Genomic DNA, 14,730 nt, shown 5'->3' on the forward strand with positions numbered 1-14,730 from the left:
GAAAAAGAAAAGAAAAGAAAAGAAATGCTCTGAACAATCCAAACCCCAGGGCAATCTTTCAAATCAGCAAGTCTAGAAACTTAAAACATCATATGATTTAAAGGCCATTGGAAAAGCTCTTTCTGCTTAAAGAATTGTTACTTCTCACACTAGCTGAAAGTGTGTATCAGAAAAACATTTTTCTTTAATCCTTAAGGACTTTGTCTTGTAATCTTCCACTGATATTAAAATATCTATAGATTTTCAATTCATAAAATTCACTTTACTTGATCCTCATAAAGGTATATGAAGAAGTCTCAGATCTCAAAGGTTGAACAGCTTTTCTAAGGTCTCACAAACAGGACGCCATCCTAACTGCAGTCATTCTGGGTTTGCTTTGCTTTGTTTCCTCTTTTAGATATTAGGGGCTCCACATAGGATTTCTCTGGGGGGCGGAATCTCTCAATAAAAATAACAAGGAGAGCTTGCCTTAAGCAATTAGCAGTCACCACCTTCAGGGTCATCACTTTTGACTTTGTGAACTTGAGTTTCTCCATAGCTATAAATTAATTCCTTAGTTCATCAACCTATCTATATATAGAAAAGGCTAATATGCTAAGTGTCCTACCCTCCATCGGACAGGTCGCTTTGATGCACACTGACCACCAGAGGGCAGACACTCAATGCGGGAGCTGACCCCTGGTGGTCAGTGCACTCCCACAGCAGGAGTGCCGCTCAGCTGACCAACAGGTGCCAGATGCCAGGCTCACGGCTGGCGAGCACAGCTGTGGCGGTGCGAGCCTTTCCCACCTCCACAGCAGCACACTACCAGGCAGCAGCAGGTGCAGCGGGGCCAGGATGAGCAGGAGTGGTGCAGCGCCTGGCCTGGGCTCAGGCTCCTCCCCGGCTGCCTGCCACTTCACACACTACTACATCCCCTGAAGGGTCCCGGATTACAAGAGGGTGTAGGCCAGGCTGAGGGACCCCACTGGTGCACGAATCCATGCACCGAGCCTCTAGTGTGTTTATATTTCTTTTAGCACTGCCTAACCAACTCCTCTGTATTCTTTCAAAAGATTCATTCTGATAGTGCTAGCCATTTATTCAAAGAAGAAGAAAGAAGAGAGGAATCATTTAATTGTCCAAATAGAGCTTAAAAAACTCAAGGTGAAAGAACATTTATTGGCTTATGCTTTGTCCTCCTGCCTGCTCCTACCTGCCACACTCAAAATTGTAAATCAGTGGAAGGGGAACCATCGTTCTCTACTGCTTTGTCCCTCTATTCCCTGGAGCTGCCATAACACCTTCATTATCTTAGCTACAGTTTTAACTGTTGGAGTGAAGGGGAAAAAAATAAAAGAAAAAAAATAAGGAGAGTGTCAGTTTCCAGACACTTAAAAACAAAATCATTAGTGAGGCATTTAACAATTTAGGCACTGAAATTGCTATTTCTGAAGAGAATAACCAGAACATAAAATACTTTCCTAGGACCGTAAAATTGTTTTGAAAGCCTCTGTTTGTTCCAGACAAAACCTATCCAGAGAAAAAGAATTCCTGTTGTCTGATCTAAATTCTTTTACTTCGGGTCTAACCCAAGAATATTTTTCTCCAAAGAGCAACAGCAGTTGGAATTATGAAACTCTGTTAACTCTGGGCACCTGTCCTTTTGTCCACTGCCTGTGCCTTTTAGGGGGAATTAAAGGATTTAATTATGCTTTTGACACAGGGAAGCCACAAAGAGGGTATAGCAGGGATAATTTGTCCTTTGGTCAGAGCTGTTGTGAGGTGATGAAAAGATGCTGAAACTGTCACTAGAAAGAATCGGAAAAGCCATGATCAGAGTTTATTTACCTAGTTAGTTCTGCACCTCCAAAATGTTTAATGGGTTGCTGTCAGTGAGCCCAGACTTGCCTATTGTCTTTAATTCCCAGAGTGAATGAACTTCACCTAAATCACAAGACCTCTTTAGCTTACAAGAAGAAAGATTTTGATGGTTAAGGGAATTTAAAAGGAAGGCAGGAAGGCAGGAAGGCAGAAAGGCAGGAAGGCAGGAGGGCAGGAAGGGAGAAAAAAAATGAAAGAAAGAAAGAAAGGAAGGAAGGAAGGAAGGAAGGAAGGAAGGAAGGAAGGAAGGAAGGAAGGAAAGGAGGAAGGGAGGAATACTTGACGTCCACATTTATTAGCAAGTGGAAGAATAAAGTGTGGACGTCAAGTATTCCTCCCTTCCTCCTTTCCTTCCTTCCTTCCTTCCTTCCTTCCTTCCTTCCTTCCTTCCTTCCTTCCTTCCTTCCTTCCTTCCTTCCTTCCTTCCTTCCTTTCTTCTTTCTTTCTTTCTTTCTTTCTTTCTTTCTTTCTTTCTTTCTTTCTTTCTTTCTTTCTTTCTTTCTTTCTTTCTTTCTTTCTTCTTTCTTCTTTCTTTCTTTCTTTCCTCTTTCTTTTTGGAAAATTCAATGCCTCTTTTTGGTTTCAGTTTCTCAATCAGGACACTCTAGCTTAGTATATGCCAGAATCTCACTAACTGAGATGGAAGATGGAGGCCTCAACTTGAGTTTCAACATCCTCTGCGATACGCATCTACTCTATATTCTTCCCACATGTTTGAAACTTCATCACACTCATATAAGCTAATTTCCCCGCTACCCCCTGAAAATGCTTATTATTATTTTTTATTAATCTTAGGTTTTTCTCACGTTCTTCACTCCTTCCCCCCACTCCTGTCCTTCAACTTTGGCAGACTTAACCTGCAAAACTCAGCTCTTAACCAACTTTCTCAGTTTGTAGAGTCAGGCCTGGTTTGCAGAGCCTACAATAATTATCACTTTTCACTGAGTTCCTTTTCTGCTTGATTTTCTTCTTCATTGTTATCACTAAAATACTTTATATTTTATTTGTTAAGCTAATTTATTGTTTACTCCTCTGATTAGGACATAACCTCCATGAGGACAGAGATTTTTGTCTGGATTATTCACTGTTATGTCCCTAATATCTAAAACAGAATCTAACTCATAGCAGTTGCTTAATAAATACTTATTCTCTAAATGAGTGAATAATTTTAGTAGGTGATTATTCCCCAAAGGAGCCCAGCATCTTATAGAATTATCAAAAATACATGTAGGGAGATCAGCTTCAAAACTGTGGACAATAAGCTTATAATTATGTGTTTACTAAGCATACAAAAATGTTTTGGGCTAGAAGTTAGAGAAAAAGACTAATGTGAGGGTTATTCTATGACTTGTTTCTACTCTGGAAGTTCCTATAATTGTGAACAGAAGTTGTATTTTCTTAACTATTTTGATTTGTTTCTCTGTCTTATGCAGAAAAGTTTTACTGAATGTAAACACCTAAAGGAAAATTCCTATGGAAAGAGAATCCTCAATGCTTAAGAGTTTCAAAGAAAGGTTTACAAATAAATATTTTAGTTAGGACAACAAGAAGGCTGGACAACTTAAGGACTCTACTGCCTATTGAAAATGACAGAATTTTCTAAGCAATTTGGGTGAGAATTGAATAATCTCTTCTCTTGAAAAAGCAACAATGGCCTTAAGTCTGAAATAAAATATGCAAGGTATATCTATGCTAATCTTTTCAACTATGGCAAACTGGACATGGGATCAGGGGATTGAATTAGCTAATTTTCCTCAATTTCTGCCACACCTGGGTTGTACTGACCTGTTCATGCGGTGTTATATGGAAACACTGTGAGTGCAGGGAGAAACAGAATTGTCTAGTTGGTGGTATCAGCAGGAAGCAGTACTACTGAGAGATAAGAAAGGGGGTATTCTTAGTGGCAATCTGGAGGAAGCAGCAAATGATTATCAGACAAGTACATCAGCAGTGAGAGTGTTAGAAAGAACTGAAAGATGGGGCTGCACATAGCTACCAAGATGGCACCTTTGAAAGTCTTGTGGCCCCTTGTAACAGAGACAGGGGCATGGAGATATTTTCTCCAAACAGGTCATACAAAAACATACACCTATATGTACAATGGAGTTTGGTGCAGTGCAAAGAGCACTGACTAGGAGTCAGGAAACGTGGGTATCCTTTCAATCACTGTGTGTAATTAATTGACTGCTGGCAAGTCTATTAGATTTTCTTTTTCATTCTGGAATGTAAAGCTCTTTTTAATTAAGGTATAGTTGATGTACAATATTATATTTGTTTCAGGTGTATTACATAGTGATTTGGCATTTATATACCTTACAATCATCACCATGAAAAGTCCGGTACCACTTGTCACCATATAAAATTATCGTGATATTATTGGCTGTATTCCCTCTGCTGTCCTTTACATCTCCGTGACTTATGTTATATCTATAAATTTTTACCTCTTCATCCCCTTTACATTTTTGCCCAACCCCCACCCTCTAGCAACCATCAGTTTTTCTGTATCTATGTTTTGTTTGTTCATTTGTTTAGTTTTTTTTAGATTCCACATATAAATAAAATGATACAGTATTTGTCTTTCGCTGACTTATTTCACACAGTATAATAACCTCTATGTATATCCATATGGTTGCAATGGCAAGATTTCATTCTTTTTCATGGCTGAATAATATTCCACTGTGTGTACATACATACAATTATTCTTTGTCCATTCATCTACTGATGAACACCTATGTTGCTTCCATATTATGGCTATTGTAAATACTGCTTCAGTGAACATAGGGGTGCTTGTATCTTTTTGAATTCGTGTTTTGTTTTTCTTTAGATAAGCACCCAGAAGTAGAATTGCTGGGTCCTTCTTTGTCTCTTGTTATAACCTTTATTTTAGTCTGTTTTGTCTGATATAAGTATTGCTATCTCTGCTTTTTCTTTTCATTTCCAATTTCATGAAATATCTTTCTCCATCCTTTTACTTTCAGCTTGTATGTATCTTATGTAGGCAGCATATGTAAGGGTCTTGTTTTTTATCCATTCAGTCACCTTATGTTTTTTGAATGGAGCACTAAGTCCATTTACATTTAAAGTAATTACTGATAGATAGGTACTTACTGCAATTTTAATTGTTTCCATATTAGATTTATAAGTGGTTGGTCTATGACCTTTTCTATATGTTTGCCTTTACTAGTGAGATTGTTTTTTTCTTTCATACATTTTCTTATTTCTAGTTTCAGCCTTTCCTTTTCCACTTAAAGAATTCCCTTTAACATTTCTTGCAATGCCAGTTTAGTGATGATAAATTCCTTTAGTTTTTGCTAGTTTGGGAAAATCTTAATCTCTTCTTCAATTCTGAATGATAACTTTGCTGGTATTCCTGGTTATAAGTTGTTCCCTTTCATCATGTTAAATATAATGCTACTCCCTTCTGGCCTGCAAAGTTTCTGTTGAAAAGTCAGTTGATAGTCATATGGGCATTCCCTTAATATGTAACTAGTTGTTTGTCTCTTGCTGCTTTTAAGATCCTCTTTTTATCTTTAACTTTTAACAATTATAATTTAACTAGTGGCTCAGTGCACGAAATTCATGCACATTAAAAGGGGATTAATTAGAGGAAATAATTTAATATTGCTATTTGCCCTTTCTCTATAATAGAAGTGTTAGAGATGAAAGAAAATTAGTAAAATGTATATGAAAATCTTCCTCCTGTCACAGTCTGGGGCACACCACGGGACCCAGAGTCAAGCCCCTGCCCATCCCCGTGCACCTCAAAATCGCATGAGACCCAGACCCAGCTGTCCCCCACCCCCCCGCATTGGGCTAGATCCAGACCTGGCCAGTCCCACCCTTGTGAAGCCCTGCCAGGCAGGGGGCATAGCCTCAGGTCCCCTGGCCCGGTGCCAGGATGGGGGGCGTGGCCTGAGGTCCCCCAGCCCAGACCAGGGCGGGGAGCGTGCCTTGAAGTCCCTTGTCAAGCCCCACTGGGTGAGGGGCATGACCTGAGGTCCTCCATCAAGCCCTGCCAGGTGGGGGGCGGGTAGGGCGCAGCCTCAGGTCCCCTGGCCTAGCACTGAGAGGGGGCGCAGGCTCAGGTCTCCCATCAAGCCCCACTGGCAGAGGGGGCACAACCTCAGGTTCACCGTCAAGCCCCACTGGGTGGGGGGCATGGCCTGAGGTCCCCTGTAAAGCCCTGCCAGGTGGGGGATGCAGCCTGAGGTCCCCTGTCAAGCCCCACGGGGGCGGGGGAGGGCGTAGCCTCAGGTCCCTGCTGATTGCTCGTTAAGGCTCCTTATGGGAACTTGGCCTCAGCTGTGGGTGTAGCCATCTTTGTGACAGAGTGATGGTAAATTAGCATATTCCCTCTTTATTAGATAAGATTATAATGTGTCTTGGTGTGGATCTCTTTGGGTTTATCTTGTTTGGGATTCTCTGTGCTTCCTGAACTTGGATGCCTGATTCCATCTTCAGGTTGGGAAAGATTTTGGCCATTATTTCTTCAAATAGATTTTCAATCCATTTCTTTTCTCTCTTCTCCTTCTGGGACCACACAACATTCAAATGTTAGTACATTTAATGTTGTCCCAGAGGTCCCGTATGCTATCTTTATCCTTTTAAATTCTTCTTTCTTTTTGATCTTCCAAATGGGTGATTTCCAGTATCCTGTATTCCTGATTGTTGATCCCTACTTCTGGTTCATCTGATCTGCTGTTGATTCTCTCCAGTATTTTTTTCATTTCAGTTGTTACATTCTTCAGTTCTGATAGGTCCTTTTTAAAAAAATAATTTTTAACTCTTTTTGAAGTTATCAAATGAGTTTATCCACTTGCTTGCAAAGTTTGAGGAGCATCCTTATGAATACTACTTTGAACTCTTTTTCTAATAGGCAGCTTTCCTCAGTTTCATTTAGTTCTTTATTTCTGGGGTTTGTCTTTTTTTTCCCCTTTTGTTTAGAACATATTTTCTCTCCTCACTTTGACTGTTTGTTTTATGTATTAAGTAGGTTAGCTACATCACCTGGTTTTGAAAGTGTGGTCTTATTTAGAAGGTGTCCTGAGGGAACCAGTGGTGGAATCCCCCTTGTCACCAGAGCCAGGTGCTCCAGAGATGCTCCTTGAATGGATTAGTGTGGCCTCCTATTTTGGTTGGGCCACAGCTTTTGTGGACACACTGGCAGGCGAAGCTGGTCCCTGGCCTGCTAGCTGTGAGGTATGGTCACTACTGTTATGGGCACACTGGTGTGCAGGGCAAGCCTTCTGTGTGGCTGGCTATGAGGTCCAGACATGCTAGTGCAGACATACTGCTGTTGTGCTGGTGCCCACTGAGGCTACCCATTGGGGTGGCAGGGGAGAAAATGCTTTGGAGGGGTGACAGCCTGGATAAGTCCTCAGGGAAATGCCAGGGTGAGGTGAATGGTGTTAGCAAGTTTAATGGAGAGTATCAGAAATGATGCCTGCCAGTGTCAGACCAGTTAGGTGGAAGGAATAAAAAAAGAGGAAAAAGTGGCACCTTTTGACTCAGGAGAAAGTTTCAGCAGATCCCAGTTCCTCCAGCACACAGCCTAAAATTAGTCACTATATCACCTTCATGTATAAACTAGGTGCTTTTCAAACTGCTCCTTCTATGCCAGGACTCAGAAAGAGCACAACTTGGGTTTCCTACAGCCTTTTGGCTCCCCGAGATGTAAGCCCTGCTGGTTTTCAAAGCCAGATGTTATGGGGGATCCTCTTCCTGGTGAGGTCCCCCATGCTAGTGTTCAGAACCCTCACTCTTTGGGGAAAACCTCTGGAGCTGTGCTATCCCTTCTACTTGTCAGTCACCACATGGGTCCTGACTAGACTTAGTCTCTATCTCTCCTACCTATCTCAATGTGGCTTTTTCTTTATGCCCATAGTTGTAGAAAATCTGTTCTGCTAGTCTTCAGGTCATTTTCAGAGATAGTTATGTATATGTAATTATGGTTTTGGTGTCAATGAGAGGACGTGAGCTCAGGATCTTCCTACTCTGCCATCCAAAACCTGAAGCCAAGAGCCTTAATCTTGAATGCCAATTTTGCTTGTCTGTGAAATGTTCCTTGCAGTTGGTGCACTGCTCCTGCAACAAACATGTCTCTGGATGGGGTTGTTGAGTCACTCTAGATTTTCTATTTGGGCATTGGTTTTAGCCTCTAAAAAATAAATTAGTGGGCCCAGTCTGTGTGGCTCAGCAGTTGAGCAACCCAGGAACCAAGAGGTCAATGGTTCAATTCCCGGTTGGGGCATGCAGCCTTGATTCCTTTGGGGGTCATGCAGGAGGCAGTTGATTAATGATGTTTCTCTCTCATTGATGTTTCTCTCTATCTCTCTCCCTTCCTCTCTCTAAAAATAAATAAAAACATCCTTAAAAAATAAAATAAATTGGTGGGACTTGATGTTTTGTAAGTTTGCCACCAATACCAATGTTTATGAATTTATTCTAGTTGAATTTGAAATATTTGTAGGAATGATACCTATAAAAAGTGCATTTGTATAGTTTCCCCCATAAGAATTAAAAAGTAGTCCAGTAGCCCCTGAATTTACTTTCCATTTGGCAACTTTCCTTTAAAATTAACACTAACTTATGGGGTTTCTGGATTTCCAACTTTCACTGACCCAGGAAAGTGGTGAGCCTGATGAGGGAGGCTAAGAAGGAATCCAAATGTGTGTGATTCAGTCAGGTATTGCTCACTGACCTCCAGTACTTGAACTTTTCTGCTTTAGCTTATACAGCTTCATCCACCTTTCTCTCTATCCAAACAAATTCTGTCTACCCTTTGAAGGCCTACTCAAGTCATATGCTTTCAATGATCTATTTCTAACAACTAGCACACATCCTATATAATAAAAGCCTAATATGCAAATTGTCCCCTCAACCAGGAGTTCGACCAGGAGTTTAACCAGGGGGTGGGGCCGGCTGGCCAACCACCTGCGGCCCTTCCTCCTGGCCAGCCCCACCCAGGCCAGCAGTGGCGGCAGCAGGTAGCCGGGGGAAGGGAGGTCCTGGCCTGCAGCGGCAGCCACTAGGGACCCCACCCAAGCATGAATTTCGTGCACTGGGCCTCTAGTATTATAATAAACAAGAGATAAGTGGTTACCTTTTTCTTCATTATCCACCACTTCCTGTGGTCTGTTTCCTAAATCTTATTTTAGGGCATCGCACAGTACCTTGCAACAAAAGGAGCACAGGAAATGCTATACCTACATATGAACAAGAATCACACTGGTGCTGAAAAATTATTCTTCTATTTCACAGGACAGGTATTCCTGATTTTCCCTATGGTCTCAACTCCTAATGTATACATTTTGTATACCTTGTAGTAAAGAGTAAAAAGGCTTGGGGCATAGTCAAGTCAATCCTTTGTTGATATAATATAGGGGTCACACTGGTCTGACTGAATTTATAAGCTTAAACTATCAAATTTTCCTACCTTAAAAATGTTTTCTAGAATTTCCCATTCTACGTTTTCACTTCTTGGTCAAAAGTTCTTTCTGGAATCTGCATACTATCTTTCTCAATGCTGGTTTATGTTATAATAATATATTTAATCTACTTTCTCTGAGGATGAAAATCTGAAGCTTGTGATATCTTTTCTCTGATATTCCCAATAACCAACCTCCCAAAAGAAAACAATATCAAAAGTCTACACTGCTTCTCTAGCTACTTGTCTGAATCACCCCAAAGTCTTACTTTTGTGTTCTGCTATCATTACCAGCCCTTTGTCTTTTCCTCTTCCTTACATTTCTTGAAAGGCTCACTCCCAAATATTTCTCCACAATCTGTCAAGTGTTCAGAAATATGATCACAACCAAGTAGAGTAGGAGAGAATTCTCTGTTCTGAGGATGTTAGAGTAAAACGTAGAATTTGTAGCAGACAGGGTTGAAGTTAAACAAGAGAAAGAACCTCTAGTGGTTTAATATTAGGGAGTGGTTTAAGAGCTTTGAAATGAATATTGAACAAAAATCATAACCAGAAGCGGTAACATCAGTAGCAGAGAAAACCATTATGGGTATGTTATTATTACTACACTGAGAACATCACATACTTCCAGTCTCTGTTTTCTCAAGAATTTAGCCAGAGCTTCTCTACATATTAACAAGGGTAAGTCAAAGCAAAAGGTACTCATAATGGCTCATAACACATAATAAGATGTATTGAGTACCTTATATTTATTCATAAAATCTTCCCACAAACTATCTCACTTAATCTTGACAATCACATTTGAGCTAATTATTGTTATCTGAAGCTCAAAGATATATATGACTTGTCCAAGGTCATATATATAGGATCTTATATTGTTGAGAATTAAATTCAGGTTGGTCTGACTTGAGATACAGTCTTCCCACTAATAATATAACAATAAAAAAACAACAACCTAAGATCACTATTTAGGTCTCAGTGGTAGATGCATTTGGCATAAAGGAAAGGACAAACTATTTTAGTAAAATATCCATTTCATGTTACATAAACTCTTCATTCTACAGATTTGTATAGAAGAGGCAGCATAAACCAAAAGTAATTTATTCTTGGGTTTGTGGCAGTCTTGGTGAGTGAGGTGTTACTTTGTTTGGTTAATAGCATAATATTCCTTTTTGACTCTAACTAGATAATTATGAAGCAATGTTGCCTTCCTCAGCCTTATGGAGTAGATTAACAGCAAGGGCCCAACTAGGTTCTAGCTGAGAGGAGAAATTTTTGTGGCATTCAGAACATTTAACAATGATTATGGGATGACATAGATCAATCAGAGTTGACACCAGTCACTGCCCTGTGGCTGAGTCAGGGCTGGTGTGGCACTGAGGTTTTGGTGCCAGTCTCGAAATCTTGTGGGAAGGGCTGGGATAGCAGGGATTGGTCATGGACACTCAGAGGGCCTGGAACAGTGGGCATTTGTCATAATTTGGTATGGACATATTTTAAGATTTAACAACTAGTATGGGCCTACCAATTTGTACCTGTCAAATATATATCAGCTATGTGTATAGTTATCTCATCATGGGAATATTTTCAAAAGGCTCAGGAAAAGCCCTGGCCAGGTGGCTCAGTTGATTGGAGCACCATCTCATACACTGAAAGGTTGCAGGTTCGATTTTCAGTCAGGGCATATACCTAGGTTGTGTGTTCAATCCTGGGTGGGGCACATATGGGAGGCAACCAATTAATGTTTCCTCTCTCACATAAATGTTTCTCTCTCTCTCCCTCTTTCTTTCTCTCTCTCTAAAAAAAAATCAATAAACATATGTTTGGGTGAGGATTAAAATAAGCCTCAGAAGTGATGGTCAACCCTTGAGAAGGAAAACTGTAGAAAGAGCACGAGCCATGGAATCAGAATAAGTTTTGTTTGGAATCACAGTTCTGTCTACCTACTGCATGTATCCTTGGTAAAATTACGTATCCCATCTAAACCTAACTTTCTTCATATGTAAAACAGATAATATAACAAATGTTGGGTTACTGGGGGTTAAAACTGAATAATATACAGGGTGGGTAAAAGTAGGTTTACAGCTGTTTGTATAGAAAATAATATAATAGTTAATAAATAACAATATAAGAATACACTGTTTTGTATACTCACAACTGTAAGCCTACTTTTGCCAACCCAGTATATTAAGTCCCTGATGTAGAAAGGAAGTGCTTAATAAATGGTAGCTATTATTATTATTAATCTTCCCTTAGCCTAAACCATTTACTAAGGTTGGAGCATTTTAAGGCATAGAAGAATAAGGAAAGAATAGGCAGCAGGATACAGTAGTAGGTGTAAAATCCAGATGGTAAGAAAGGGATGCTGCTGTTAAGCACAGATGAAAAGCATGCAATGACTGGGTCCTTCATTCTTACTTAATATCCAAAGGGAACTGAGAGATCATCTAACCCTGATCACTCATTTTTCAGTTGAGGAAACTAAAGGAGGAAGAAAAAGAGATAGAGAGATTAAGAGAGAGGCTTATCTGAAGTCATGTAGAATATTAATGGTTATAAGTGGGACTTACTTACACTTACAAGTTCTGAGTTCCAGGTGTATGCTTTCTTCCTCTATATCAATAGCCTTCCTCCTGCCATTCTTGGTCTCCAAGACCCGACCCCAGGTTTTTGTTTAACACTCTGGGCCTCCTCCCAGGGACATGTATCAGACAGACCTCACTTTTCTTCTGTCTGTATTGTTCCTACACCCCAAGCAGTGTCTATGAATTGGGACTGAGAGTGAAAACAAGCGTGGGAGGGGAGAAAAAGGAAACGGAGTTTCCATGATGGGGCCCATAAGACTTTCTGCATCTTATCCACATTCACAACCAAGACACACATCACCACCATTGCAAAGGGCTGTCAGAAATCCCAGGACAGCCAACATTTCTGTTTGTGGATGGAACAAACTCTACCTCAAGCCAGATTGACTACCCCCCATTCTATACACCCCAACTGCAATGGCCTCTCACATGCTTCATAGATAGGAAATACCTTTCTAATTTCAAATCCTCTTTCATGCCACTGCAGTTTGTAAGATCATCAGAACCAAAATTACTGAGAGTAGCATTTGAGCATTCTGGGACTTTCATGGTCTAAGAGAGCAGTTCAATCTATTTCAGGGAAAAAAGGAGATGTTCCTTGGCATTTTTCTTACTTCTACTTCCACAAGATGGATGAGTTTTATGAAAGGCTTGCAAACTACTACAGGAAATGTTATAGCTGTACATTTGGAAGAAAGTAATCCTGTGCTCTCAGTGTTGGGAAACATGAAATTTTATTCATCTGGATAGACTCTGAAGACATCAAGAATAAGATAACCAGTGTTGGAGAGGTTGTGGGAAAAAAGTAACCTTCATACACTGCTGGTGGGAATGTAAACTGGTACAGCCACTATAGAAAACAGTACAGAGGCTCCTCAAAAAATTAAGAATATAGTTACCATATGACCCAGCAACCCTTCTTCTGGGTATCTACTCACAAAATTAGAAGACATTTGTTTGCAAAGATATATGCAGCTCTATGTTCAATGCAGCATTATTTATGGTCTCCAAGACATGTCCTTCAATAGTTGATTGGGTAAAGAAGATGTGATACATATATACAAAGGAATACTAACTACTCAGCCAAAAGAAAGAATGAAATACTGCCATTTGCAACAATATGGATGAATCTTGAGAATAGCACGCTAAGGGGAAAAGTCAGACAGAAAAAGTTATGAACCATATGATTTCACTCAATGTGCGATATAAAACTGAAAGTAACAAACAAACAAACAAACAAACAAACAAACAACAGTCTGGTGGTTACCAGAGGAAAGGGGATGGGGAGTAGTAAAGGGTAAAGGAAGCCAAATATGTGGTGACAGAAGATGGTTTGACTTTGGGTAGTGGGCACACAATATAATATGCAGATCATGTATCATAAAAGTGTACACTTGAAACCTATATAATCTTATTAGCCAATGTCACTCCAATAAATTTAATTAACTCCCCCTAAATACTAAAAAAAAGAAACATCAGTCCATTTGGACTGGTTTACAGACAGCTTAGTCTAGAGACAAGGGAGAATGAGCAGGTTTCTTGATCACTGCATTCTGTGAATTCATATCTTGAGTTCTTCAGTCCTATTTCCTTGGTAATGAAAGTCTTTCCCTCATGCATTAATGTTTATTCTTCCCTCTTTTTCACAATATCTGAACCATCTCTCTTCCTTAAAATCTGTGTTTAAGCTTTTCTGCATTAGGCCTGGACATGAGTAGGGCATGGAGTACAGTGGCTATCAGAATACCCACTTTGGTCTTGTCCTTGAAGTGGCAAAGAGCTGTTAGTTATCAAATGGGAATAAATGTCTGATCTTTTTCCTTTACTGCAGCCCAGAGGGGACCTTGTGAATCACGATCTGAGCTGGGACTGAACTTTCTCTCTCTTCTCTATTAGAATAAGAATCATAAATCCGAAACTAAAAATGACCGTGTTGGGTCTCTATGGCCACTGCCTAATGCTTCCTCACTGGATTCCATCTAACATTCAGAGGGCCAAAGGAATTGTGGGCAAGTGTTCTTAGGATGGTTGTAAAAAAAAACTTCTAAATGCCCTGGGGTGCCCGTGAATAAGAAATCATTTGTTAGATCTCTTTCTGTCCCCTATGTTATATCTTCAGCTTGTTATCTCTCATAATATGTAGAAATAGAGAATACACCTGGCTTACCCTTTTCCTAGTAATACTTTACTAGGAAAATCATACCAGATCTTTTTTCTCTAATCACTCAAGCCTAACACGGTTAAGTCTGAAGTTTGAACACCCAAGTTGAAAGCTTCCGACCTCCAACCTTCTGTCCTCGGCACTGCCATGTACTGTCTAGAATGTCCCAAGGCCATTGGTGGTAGATGGAGTCACTGTTCCTTCCCTGGGGATCCCTTCCAAATCCTCATGGTCTTATCAGACCACTCCTGTGGGGCTTTTTTAATCTTGTCCTTGTTTTGTTTTGGGGACCTACCCCTTCTCTTCCACCCACTGGTGAGCTCAGTAGCACAGTAGGGGCATGGGAAAACCCCGGTGTAGTGGATCTTTCCACTCTTCTACCCTCCCCAAAACTCATGTAGGTGGTGACATGCTCAGCCTGGACACCACTAAGACAAGGATATTGGAGAAGTACAGAATCCACCCTTCTCCGCCCAGGATTATGTAGGTCATTAAGTAGTCAAAATATTCATCTATCCATCTCTGACATGTACAGCTGAAAACCAACCCTGACGGGTAGTTATCTATCTTGAGCCGTCCAGTTAATTTGGCCTGGTACTGTCCAATTGTGTAACTTCATGGGTAACCCCAATGTATCTTGCTTTAGTTTATCTCCTCAACAGCTTTGTTCCATGACTTCTGAAGAAAGTTCATAC

This window comes from Cnephaeus nilssonii (genome assembly GCF_951640355.1).
Source record: "Cnephaeus nilssonii genome assembly, chromosome: 6".
NCBI lineage: Eukaryota > Metazoa > Chordata > Mammalia > Chiroptera > Vespertilionidae > Cnephaeus > Cnephaeus nilssonii.